This window comes from Homarus americanus, unplaced genomic scaffold, assembly GCF_018991925.1.
Source record: "Homarus americanus isolate GMGI-L3 unplaced genomic scaffold, GMGI_Hamer_2.0 scaffold44060, whole genome shotgun sequence".
Taxonomy (NCBI): domain Eukaryota; kingdom Metazoa; phylum Arthropoda; class Malacostraca; order Decapoda; family Nephropidae; genus Homarus; species Homarus americanus.
The window spans coordinates 4,016,806-4,026,738 of NW_024756871.1; positions in this window are offsets into that span (position 1 = coordinate 4,016,806).

A 9,933-nucleotide genomic window follows, 5' to 3' on the forward strand; every position below is an offset into this window, starting at 1 on the left:
CATATTCGTATCGTATCTCCCCTAAGTACAGTTTAGTTTCACAATACATTTCTTACAAACTTGGTGTATAAAGTACTGTTGTATAGTTATTTGAAGTTATGTTCAATCTTGGAGTTTTGAAGCACAAGTGACGGGAAGAATAAGCTATTACGACACAATACGGTACTGTACAATACAGTGTTTTGTAAAGCCTTGGGTGTGACGACATATTTATGGCTGTGTGTGTGTGTGTGTGTGTGTGTGTGTGTGTGTGTGTGTGTGTGTGTGTGTGTGTGTGTGTGTGTGTGTGTGTGTGTGTGTGTGTGTGTGTTTTGTGAGGCACCAGCAGTTACCTCAGGGGGTGACTCGCCCTGGGGTTTATTTTAGCAACATTACTTCTCGTGATTTTTTATAGTATTGGAGATTTGAAAGTGCTGCTGCTGCTGCTAGCAACCCCCATCCTGGCTTGGTTTACTCCAGGCTTGGCTTCCTCGGAGCTGTTGGCGGCGGGTTGGGTTAGGTAGCTGTATGTTAGGTAGATTGTATGTTAGGTAGACTGTATGTTAGGTAGACTGTGTGTTGGGTAGACTGTATGTTAGGTAGACTGTATGTTAGGTAGACTGTATATTAGGTAGACTGTACGTTAGGTAGACTGTATATTAGATAGACTCAACTACTACCCTTTGAGAATCCAGACTTATAAATGAGCATCAATAAGATATCCCAAGTTGATGGCTGCGGGGCTTCTACTCTGCCCTCAAAGACCTTCACATTATTGAACCTCCATTTAGATATAGATTAGTATCCGTGTGATGATAATTAATACACTGTAGCATTATTTAGTAGGTGAGTAATCTACCAGTACGCCCGTGTTTTTATCCCATCGTCGAGGAATGTAAGGAGACGACACTGGACTGTATTCTCTGTGGCTATCCGTTCCATCTCAGTATTGTCCAGTGTTTGTGTATTTTCTTGTTATTTTTGACGGGGAATTTTCTTTAAATTTTGTATTTTTTTGTTTTTGTTCAGTGACATAATTGGTGTAGTGGTTTATTTTGCATTTGTTTGGATTTTAGTACAATGTTATTATGAAGGGAATTGTGTTATTGGGGTAATTTATATAGATTCTATATAGTTTTTGTTCTGAGAAAGTAATAATAAATAATATTAATAGTAATAGTAACAGTAGTAATAGTAGTAGTAAAGGAACCAGCGGCAGGTAACCACAGCGAGCGAGGTGGTGGGACGGTACAGGTAAAATAATAATAATAATAATAATAAAGTGGGAGGTGTCGTCCAGGGGAGTGTTTAAGGTTGGCGTGAGTGGTGCTGGACACGACCCAGAGGCTCTTGTTGCACCTTCCTCATTATCCTGACGAGGTGAGACATGCACAAGGTCACCTCCCCCACACACACTCCATAATGTCTTATTTACACATGTATTCTTACAACTCTTGGGAAACACGACGAGAACATGTATTTTTTGTTAGTTTTGCTTATTATTATTATTATTGTTGTTGTTTTGATTGGCAGGTGGTGTTGGTGGGTGTGTGTTGGGGTGTAGTGGTGGTGTTGGTGGTGGGTGTAGGTGGTGGGTGGTAGTGTTGGTAGGTGTAGGTGGTGGTGGTGTTGGTGGGTGTAAGGGATGGTGGGTGGCCGGGTGGTATCAGACGCTTGAATGGCTAACACCTGACCATTCTCTCCTCTCCTTCGGACATTTCCTCCCTACCATCACCCTTACAAGATTCTAAGAAGGCTCTCATCTGTAGTCTGAAGGTCTGTTAACTGCCTCATTAGGGAAGCTAAGTCACACAGAATGATTATTGAAGAGATATTGGGATTTTTGCTCTGTTGGGATTCTCTAATGTCAGGATTTTACTGTTGGGATTTTTTTTTTGTCTATTTTTTAAAGTCCGCCTTGATAGATATTTTGTTATCATCTTGTTTGTCTAGATAACGATGGTTGAGTAAACAATGTGCGTGATCAAATTGTTAGGTTACATTTACAAGTATTTTTCGTTTCTCTCAACCCTAAATTTATTCAGATTTTTTTGTTTACAAGAATTATTCCATTTGAGGCAGAACACCATAGAAACTTTTTATCCATGATGTTTGCCTTTCGTGACCTGACTAATGGACGTTTCATGTGCGTGAGGGATTTTTTTTTCAAGTGCAGATTATCGTAGCTAATAACCTCTATTTTCGTCTCCTGATTACGTGCTGAATATTTTAACCAGAATCTCGGTCTGTCGTTCGTGTGAATTATAATTTTTTGTTGGAAAACTGTCAAAAACGTCTGTGTCAAATCAGCCTTGGTCAGTGTAGCTCCTCCGGGTTAAGGAATTCTGGCCTTCAGTTTCATTTCCTGTGGTTCTTGTCGTCGAGGGATTAAAATACACGGTCCATTGAAAACCTCCCTGGACCTCACGACGTCTAAGTCAGGTCACCACTCGTCTACCTGATGGCTTTCCTACGACCTTTTCTCCTCCAGGTGTTTCAGCCAGGTCGAGGTCGTACAAATATGTCTGCCCAAGGACCTGCATGTCAGTTAATGTCTTGGCCAACTTCTCTAGACGGTCCTGATAGCTTCTCAAGTACCTGGCGTCTTGGATTAAGTTGTCAAGCTTCTTTAACACCTTGTCCAGATCTCAGCTTTCATGATGCCACAACCTGGTGACAAACATACCTTATGTCTTTGTCAGAACTCAGCGCTCCCAATGTCTCACCGCATTACTAAGTCTCAGCGTACTACCCGGGCCTTACCCAGGACACCTCACACATCTAAGTTGGCCTTCACACCTACTTGTGAATGTGATCAGATCCAAGAAGGACTCCTTAGTACCCAACTCCGCTGTGCCGCTAGAAAGATGCAGAATTAATCCCGATATTACTGTCGACCTTCTCATTATATACAACTAATTGAAAGTTTGTTTTTATTGGTGAAAACTATGAGTCTCAGTTTTTATTTATTGCTCTACGAGGCATTAATTTTATATCATACAAAAACAAGGAATTCCTTAAATAACAATAAGAATAAATGTTATCTACAGTACTTTTATTTCAGGAGATAACAGTCGTGATAGTGAATAGAATTTTGTTAATAAAGAGATGTAAAACTTATTGTAAATTATCACACGTCTTCATCGGTTGTAAATAGAACTCTAAGACGTAGTGAACAATGATTAATAACAACAACAGCTACAAGTCATAAAAAGTTGTTTGTTGTAGAAAGTATAAGATTGTACGGTGCTTTATAACCTTGACACGTAACACAACAACAGAAGGCGTAGTAGGAGGGTGTTGAGTTTCCTGGTGGCGGTATGGGAAGAATGCCGGTACGGTGTAGAGCCAGGCCGGTGACGAGTGTGACTACCACACAGTAATACCACCGACATTAACCACCAGTACCACATACCATACCAGTACCACCACTGCTAGTAACTGTGATCCATCAACCATAGTTTTTATTTCATTTTGTTTTTATGTTTTATTTTTTTCATTGTAATTATTTGCCGTTTATTTATTTTATTATTATTGTTGTTGTTGTTGTCTTTCAGCGATCATTGTTTTATACTCGTGGTTATAATCTTGTCTCCTAGGCAAGTAGAATTTAGTCCTACCCAAAGGTCACTAGTCCCAGGTGAGGTCAGGTCACCTGTAGGTCAACAAAAGAGTGACCCGCTGCCAGAAGATTTCTCCTCCTTTTGTATGTGTGTGGGTGGAGGTCATAAAATCAGTATCGTGGTAATTTCAGGCATCTGATATGCCCTTTAAGACGTAAAGGCTGACCATCTCAAGAGGTTTCATTGGCTGGTTTCAGGATCCCTTAAGGAAGGCTGAGGGACCGAATGCTCTTGTGTCCTTCAGCTTGAGGACCGAATAAACTAAAAACCGGATGAAATAAGTATCGGTTAATATTAACATTGGGTATTAAAACTATTTGATTTAATAATTATCGGATATATTTAGTATCGGATAGAGTAACAATCGGGTGAATTTAATATCAGGGTATATTAATTATGAGGTAAGATAATTAACAGGTGATACTCCTGCCCAGAAAGGTAATAAAGGGCTTTACAAAAACACAAAAAAGGTTAATTTATCTTATTTTTACCTGAACACAAAAGTTAATAATAACAACAACTCATCGGGGAAAATACGCTTATCAGTCTCCATTAAGGTATTACGTCACTACTCTTTATGGGGAAATATTTCAGTCACTCTTAAAATGTTTCCTTTATTCCTATTTTTTATGAATTATTATGTCAGAGGTGTGTAGTGTTGTGGTCATTGATTTTTTACCTTTTACGAACACACACACACACACACACACACACACACACACACACACACACACACCACTACTGCTAAAGACCAATATAATAATCACCCATAATAGGGGGTGGCCATCACAAACCCATTATGGCACTGTAATGGGACTCACCAGACTGTGCAGCTTCACAAATATGTACAAAATTGTTGCAGAATTAGACTATTGTGAAACCAAATATCATTATGTCTTCAAGAATTTCTTGACTCATTAGAGATCCTTTAAGTGGGACATGAGATCTTGCCTGGCCTAGGTATTCTAAAACACACACACACACACACACACACACACACACACACACACACACACACACACACACACACATGTTACATTACATACAATTAGGAGATGTGGCAATAGGGGAAGTATGAATAGCGGCAGATGTAGATGTGAGGAGTGGGAGGGGGTGAGGGAAGGACAGGTGTGAGAGAGACACCTGCACTTCCACAGGTGAGACACGGTTAATCACCACCTCACCTCCGTCACCTCACTGTGTGTCTCTCAATGTACTTAATGTTTGTCTGTATGAAACTGATGTTGTAAGAGGCTTAAATTGTTCTTCATTTTCCCAATACACGACAGCTCTTCCCTGCCTCATAATGCTATTTTATTCGTGTAACAGAAGGGTGTAACAGGAGGGTGTAGGTGTAACAGGAGGGTGTAGGTGTAACAGGGTGTGTGGGTGTAACAGGAGGGTGTAGGTGTAACAGTAGGGTGTAGGTGTAACAGGGTGTGTAGGTGTGTAAGGAGGTGTGACAGTAGGGTGTAGGTGTAACAGGAGTGTGTGGGTGTAACAGGAGGGGTGTAGGTGTAACAGTAGGGTGTAGGTGTAACAGGTGTGGAGGTGTAACAGGAGGGTGTAGGTGTAACAGGAGTGTGTAGGTGTAACAGGAGGTGTGTAGGTGTAACAGGAGGTGTTGCAGTAGGGTGTAGGTGTAACAGTAGGGTGTAGGTGTAACAGTAGGGTGTGGGTGTAACAGTGAGGTGTAGGTGTAGCAGTAGGGTGTAGGTGTAACAGGAGGGTGTAGGTGTAACAGGAGGGCGTAGGTGTAACAGGAGGGTGGAGCGTGCTGGAGGTCTCCCAGGCACCATCTCCTCCTCCTCCTGGTAGCTGTAGTGGCACCTTTAATAACCTCTCGCCTGGCATCACCGACCCTGCTTCAGGAATCTCAAAATATCGTAAGTCAGTTAATTCATCTTATAACGAGAGGTTAAACAACACATCATTTTATCTCTAAAACTGACACACAAAACCTCACCGATCATATACAAATTGACTTCAGAATTCTACTACTGAGATTATCTTCACAATATATAGACTATAGAGTGTCTCAGGAGAATGTCCCTCCCTCCCTGCCTCCCTCCCTGCCTCTCTCCCTCACAGTGTATCAGGGAGCAGGCAGGGAGGCTGGGACATTGCGAGACACTCTGTCAGTCTTGTTATGGTTTAATATTAAGGTAATGTTTATGAATTCGGACCGAGGTTGACACAGTGTTTACATGGGGGAGGGGTGAATGTGCCCCCCCCCCCCATCTCCATCAATCATATCTCAGGAATTAGAATTATTTACCCTATGCTATAAACACGATGCTAGTAAATTAATAATGTGTTGCTAAGTGCTGCGTCTTATGGGTCGTATATGTGTCGTCAAAACTTAAATTGTTTATGTTATTTCCTTTCTAATATAATGTGTTAGGAGCTGTAGTGATATATGTTACGTTGTTAATTCACGTCGTCGAATACATAACTACCTAATTAACTATCATGTACCTCGAGAACTTTACACAAAACAATATTTTTTTTGAGTTTTGCGATTACGTTACTTGTGAGTATTATAACGAACTGTCTTTTTTACGTAAGCCATGTCAAAATTCTCGTTGTATTTGTGGTTTTCTCGTTCTCTCTTCATCGATGTCGTAGATCCCATACCGTAAAACAGCGTCAGCACATGCAATCAACAGTGCCACCCCCTCACAATAACATGTTGATGGAAGCAGGTTGAGTATAACTATTCACCCACCTGCTTGTAGTTACTCTTGTTGATGGAGTGTGTGTATGTCTGTAGGCCTCATAGTACAGTGAGTGTATGTCTGTAGGCCCTCATAGTACAGTGGTGTATGTCTGTAGGCCCTCATAGTGCAGTGAGTGTATGTAGGCCCTCATAGTACAGTGGTGTATGTCTGTAGGCCCTCATAGTACAGTGGTGTATGTCTGTAGGCCCTCATAGTACAGTGAGTGTATGTCTGTAGGCCCTCATAGTGCAGTGAGTGTATGTCTGTAGGCCCTCATGGTACAGTGAGTGTCTGTAGGCCCTCATAGTGCAGTGAGTGTATGTCTGTAGGCCCTCATAGTGCAGTGAGTGTATGTCTGTAGGCCCTCATAGTGCAGTGAGTGTATGTCTGTAGGCCCTCATAGTGCAGTGAGTGTATGTGTAGGCCCTCATGGTACAGTGAGTGTATGTCTGTAGGCCCTCATAGTGCAGTAGTGTATGTCTGTAGGCCCTCATGAATTACAGTGAGTGTATGTCTGTAGGCCCTCATAGTACAGTGAGTGTATGTCTGGGCCCTCATAGTACAGTGAGTGTATGTCTGTAGGCCCTCATAGTGCAGTGAGTGTCTGTAGGCCCTCATAGTGCAGTGAGTGTATGTCTGTAGGCCCTCATAGTACAGTGAGTGTATGTCTTAGGCCCTCAGGTGCAGTGAGTGTATGTCTGTAGGCCCCTCATAGTGCAGTAGGTGTATGTCTGTAGGCCCTCATAGTACAGTGAGGTGTATGTCTGTAGGCCCTCATAGTACAGTGGTGTGTGTCTGTAGGCCCTCATAGTACAGTGAGTGTTGTCTGTAGGCCCTCATAGTACAGTAAGTGTATGTCTGTAGGCCCTCATAGTGCAGTGAGTGTATGTCTGTAGGCCCTCATAGTACAGTGAGTGTATGTCTGTAGGCCCTCATGGTACAGTGAGGTGTATGTCTGTAAGCCCTCTAGTACAGTGAGTGTATGTCTGTAGGCCCTCATATTACAGTGAGTGTATGTCTGTGAGCCCTCCTTAGTACAGTGAGTGTATGTCTGTAGGCCCTCATGGTGCAGTGAGTGTGTATGTCTGTAGGCCCTCATAGTGCAGTGAGTGTATGTCTGTAGGCCCTCATAGTACAGTGAGTGTATGTCTGTAGGCCCTCATAGTACAGTGAGTGTATGTCTGTAGGCCCTCATAGTGCAGTGAGTGTATGTCTGTAGGCCCTCATAGTGCAGTGAGTGTATGTCTGTGAGCCCTCATAGTGGTGGTGTATGTCTGTAGGCCCTCATAGTACAGTGGTGTATGCCTGTAGCCCTCATAGTACAGTGAGTGTGTCTGTAGGGCCTCATGTTACGGTGAGTGTATGTCTGGGGCCTCATAGTACAGTGAGTGTATGTCTGTAGGCCCTCATAGTACAGTGAGTGTATGTCTGTAGGCCCTCATAGTGCAGTAGGTGTATGTCTGTAGGCCCTCATAGTACAGTGAGTGTATGTCTGTAGGCCCTCATAGTGCAGTAGTGTATGTCTGTAGGCCCTCATAGTACAGTGAGTGTATGTCTGTAGGCCCTCATAGTGGTGTATGTCTGTGGGCCCTCATGGTACAGTAGTGTATGTCTGTAGGCCTCATTACAGTAGTGTATGTCTGTAGGCCCTCATAGTACAGTAGTGTATGTCTGTAGGCCCTCATGGTGCAGTGGTGTGTATGTCTGTAGGCCCTCATAGTACGAGTAGGTGTATGTCTGTAGGGCCCTCATTAGTGCAGTGAGGTGTGTATGTCTGTAGGCCCTCATAGTACAGTGGTGTATGTCTGGGCCCTCATAGTACAGTGAGTGTGTATGTCTGTGAGCCCTCATAGTACAGTGAGTGTATGTCTGTGGGCCCTCATAGTACAGTGAGTGTATGTCTGTAGGCCCTCATAGTACAGTGAGTGTATGTCTGTAGGCCCTCATAGTGGTGAGTGTGTGTCTGTAGGCCCTCATAGTACAGTGAGTGTATGTCTGTAGGCCCTCATAGTACAGTGAGTGTATGTCTGTAGGCCCTCATAGTGCAGTGAGTGTATGTCTGTAGGCCCTCATAGTGCAGTGAGTGTATGTCTGTAGGCCCTCATAGTACAGTGAGTATGTCTGTAAGCCCTCATAGTACAGTGAGTGTATGTCTGTAGGCCCTCATAGTACAGTGAGTGTATGTCTGTAGGCCCTCATAGTACAGTGAGTGTGTATGTCTGTAGGCCCTCATAGTACAGTGAGTGTATGTCTGTAGGCCTCATAGTGCAGTGAGTGTATGTCTGTGGCCCTCATAGTGCAGTGAGTGTATGTCTGTAGGCCCCTCATAGTGCAGTGAGGTGTATGTCTGTAGGCCCTCATAGTACAGTGAGTGTATGTCTGTAGGCCCTCATAGTGCAGTGAGTGTGTATGTCTGTAGGCCCTCATAGTACAGTGAGTGTATGTCTGTAGGCCCTCATGGTACAGTGAGTGTGTCTGTAGGCCCTCATAGTACAGTGAGTGTATGTCTGTAGGCCCTCATAGTGCAGTGAGTGTATGTCTGTAGGCTCATAGTGCAGTGAGTGTATGTCTGTAGGCCCTCATAGTACAGTGGTGTATGTCTGTAGGCCCTCATAGTACAGTGAGTGTGTGTCTGTAGGCCCTCATAGTACAGTGAGTGTATGTCTGTAGGCCCTCATAGTGCAGTGAGTGTATGTCTGTAGGCCCTCATAGTACAGTGAGTGTATGTCTGTGAGCCCTCATAGTGCAGTGAGTGTATGTCTGTGAGCCTCATAGTGCAGTGAGTGTATGTCTGTAGGCCCTCATAGTGCAGTAGTGTATGTCTGTAGGCCCTCTAGATTGCAGTGAGTGTATGTCTGTAGGCCCTCATAGTACAGTGAGTGTATGTCTGTAGGCCCTCATAGTGCAGTGAGTGTATGTCTGTAGGCCCTCATAGTACAGTGAGTGTATGTCTGTAGGCCCTCATAGTACAGTGAGTGTATGTCTGTAGGCCCTCATAGTACAGTCTTTGTTGTGTAGTGTCACGATGCACACACACACGGCTCTACCTGTTGTTGTGTAATGAAGATAAAAAACACACATATGGTTGATTGAAGTAACTCGACATAAATACCGATGTTTCAAGCTTCAGTACACACCTATACCGTCAGCACACCTCGGTAACAAAGAACAACTGTGTAGACTTATTCTATAAACTGTGAAATAAGCTAAAAAAAATACGTCAATCTTATTTCACACACGTTGTTGATATACAGTAGAGCATATACCAGTATTTTTCCAATGTTATCCTCCTCCTCCTCTTCTTCATCCTCCTCCTCCTCCTCTTCCTCCTCCTCTTCCTCCTCCTCCTCCTCCTCCTCCTCCTCCTCCTCCTCCTCCTCTATTCTCAAAAAACATGTCTGCCTGATAATAGTTTACGTCTGAAATTGAATTTGGTAATGTTTGTCCCATTTTGAGATACTGTATTAAAAAACAGTATCTTCCTTTCCGCCCTTTGTAAGTCTTTCCTTCCCACGACCTGACTCCTAACACAACACAACACACACTCGTTCATCCTCGTTGCCTTACCTGACGTGTTTTGCTGCTGTGATCACGTGAAGATTAGACACCCG